The following is a 3147-nucleotide window of genomic DNA, read 5'->3' as shown; positions in this document are numbered from 1 at the left end:
CCGTAACTCCACTACAAGAAATATGTCAACTTGTGACCACCACTATTGGTCACTGAATGGTCACAAATTTCCATTTGTGACCTTTTTGTGACCAAAAACATAAGGTCAAAAGCTGGCCGTCGTAAACTGACTATAGCGACCTTTCTTCTGGAATGGTCGCAAACGTTTATGACCAAAATAAGCCTATTGTTCTGTTTTGGTCACTAGCAACCTCCCCAGTCCACGTAGGCATCCAGCGTGGCAAGCTGATGTGGCACAAGATTCAGCCCGGTCCAATTCAGTTTTCTACATGGGCCTAGCCCAACAATTCGGCCTTTTATATTATTATTTTTCTGTCAATTCTTGTGGGCTACTTGGGCCAAGCCACTACTAGATATCCCATTATAACCGAGGGTGCAATTACCCTCGATTATTTAAGCTCACCGTCGGGTAAAGTTATCACCGACGGTACACCGTCGGCCATCTCCCGTCGGCTATTCTTCGTCGGCCATTGCACTAATAACCGACGGTACCGTCGGATAATTGCATGGCCAACGGTTATAAAGCCGACGGCGAGCCGTCGACCATGTTTTGGCCAACACCCTACTCACATTACATGACGAAACTCATAGCCGAAGGTCCCCCGTCGGTTATTTAATTTCCGACGGTGCTTGCTTCCTGTCGCTTTTTGTAATAGCCAACGGTTTATTTGACCCATTGGGATAATTAATGACCAAGAGGAATGTCAAGCCGTTGGTTAATATGATTACTAATGGTGGATACACCCCTTCGGGAATTCAACAACATCGTCAAATTAGGAAATCATCGACAATCTAAATCCCGGTCACCGGCTATTATTAACCTCTCACGAATTGCTTTCACCAAGTGGTGTTGCATAACATAAAAGTGTGATTCAGCATGAGAATATTTTTAATTGTTGGCATTTCTAATATATACACAAACACACATGACCAAATAACATGTATTATATTTACCAAGACTTGTGACCAAGTGCATACACATATATCATGAAAAGCCTAATGTCTTTCATCCAGAATACATAGATCATAACGCCAAACAAAATACTCCATACAATGGTCCGAACATTTTGCATAACCTAAATTGTCATAAATTTCGGAACTTCACTTTGTTGCACGACTATGAAGCACATTCGACTCGTCACCATCATCTCTATAGTGATCATAATGCTCATCACTATATGGGTCAAAACGTTTATCGCTATATGTATCATCTCCTCTTGCCGTAGATATCCATGTTCTCATTAGCATCGTGATCATTCTCACGGTTCGGACTGCCTCCAATGTTGCTTCCCTCTCGCTAAGAATTGGTAAGAGTAGTTGTCAAATTAGGAAATGAATGGAAAAGTTGAAACACGTAAGACGAGTAGCATCTCAAAATTAATACATGGAAAGAAAAAAGGAACATTACTACATTTATATCCTTCTATTCTAAATGTTGACATAACTAAGCGAATATAAACTGAAGTAGCAAAATATTGATATCTAGCATGCAAAGTAATTGAATGTATGGGAGCAAGATGTCACATGAAAAAGCAGATAATAAAAGAGGTAAATGAAAGAAATGCCATCCCTAGCAGGAATACATAATGTGAACTGGAACCCTATACTCTTGTGCCACATGAAAACTGGCACCTAAGCACAAGCTCCCTTACTATAGTATGGATGTTTGAAGTACATTTCTGATAGTCAAAGCACTGTTTAACTATGTTATATAAAATATTTGACATTACCATGTAGGTTTCAACGCATGTGTCTACAGGTCTAGGATTTCCCGCAACTAAATCATAGATAATGTTATATTGTACAATAGTTGCAGGCTTCATAAATAATTTGACAGTGGCTAAAAAAGACAGCACAAATGCTAATGTACTTCTGTTTGATATGACATTTACGTTTAGCAAGCTGATCCTAACGTTTAGTTTTCTTCATATGTAGTTAAATCAAGCAATCTCCTAGTGTGCATCTCCAAGACTAAAAAAGGAAGGCCCGTAAATGTGAATGCTCTTACAAATCTAAGTACGGAGAACACATGCACAATGCCAAACCTGAGCAAACAAAATGGCCGTACATTCTAGTAATATTTTCTGAGTTCAGAGGACAAAAATCATAAGTGACATTCACACAGACCCCTACAAGTGAATGTACGCCAGCTGTGCACATCAAAAAATCCTTACCAAGATGGCACCAGCGATGAGGCCACCATTGGCAGTCATTTGACATCATCTAGTTCATTATAGAGGAAGACAAGATTCTGGTCGTCCAGCTGCAGCTCGTCCATGACGCCGGAGACGGATGTCCAGGTTGTTGATGCGGGGGTGCGGACCTTGCGCAGTCCAACACCTCTGGCTCTAGTCAAACTCGAGGTAGGCTCCCGTGTGAGCTGCAAATAGTTCGTGCAACCTGAACATGAATACATAAAACATGAGAGCGAGAGGAGGAGAGGAACTGGCTGGAGTTGCAACTTGCAAGAGAGGAACCGACCGAATCAGCGTGGCTATCTCTGCTGCCGCCCCAAGATGAGCTTCCACCGGATCTGATGGCCGAACACTACTGCTGGTTCTCACCATTCTGAGGCCACCAGATCCCGTCTGGCCTCCGTACGGTTGTCGCCGCTGTTGGTGACAGTGGAGCTCAAGGCCGCCGGATCTACGGTAGGCCTGCGCCAGCTCCGCCACACTTTCAGGGAGAGGTGGGTTAGTTAGGCGCCGGCTCTGGTTAGGTGCGGCAATGGCCGGGAGATCCTTGGAGAGAGGCGAGGGAGGTGAGAAATAGTGGATGGAACAGGAAAACGTGCAGGAGCCAGGCAGCGGTTTGGGAGGGAGGAGGGAAATGAGTAGGGTCGACCGCACGATCTGGAGAGGTGGGGAAAACTGGGAGGACCAACTAAAAAAACTGGGAGGGAGTAGTCACGATTTCGCTCGCTCGTGTGGCCGACTTTAGAACATAAAAATAATATTTGTATATTCTTTTGAATCAAATTCATCTAAACAAAACTTTATATTTATATTATTAGGCTTCTAACTTCAATTTTAACGTTTGGAACTTGCACATATTCTTATTTTTGCCATAATAACATACCAATGTCTTGGCGCACATCTTAGCTCGTGATGTATCTGAGCGTGTTCCG

At 43.1% G+C, this 3147-nt stretch overlaps 1 long non-coding RNA gene across 1 annotated transcript; it reads right to left on the bottom strand.

Annotated features, from left to right (window-relative positions):
• Positions 1 to 947: 947 nt before the first annotated feature.
• On the bottom strand, positions 948 to 2859 carry LOC125541278 (uncharacterized). Its single transcript, XR_007297479.2, has 3 exons — positions 2502 to 2859; positions 2195 to 2420; positions 948 to 1317 (listed from the first exon to the last, which is right to left on the bottom strand). It is a non-coding gene; the product is annotated as an uncharacterized LOC125541278 (long non-coding RNA).
• Positions 2860 to 3147: the final 288 nt, after the last annotated feature.

This window comes from Triticum urartu, chromosome 2A (assembly GCF_056163025.1).
Source record: "Triticum urartu cultivar PI428250 chromosome 2A, HENAU_Tu73, whole genome shotgun sequence".
NCBI lineage: Eukaryota > Viridiplantae > Streptophyta > Magnoliopsida > Poales > Poaceae > Triticum > Triticum urartu.
This window is presented reverse-complemented; position numbering and strand designations above follow the sequence as displayed.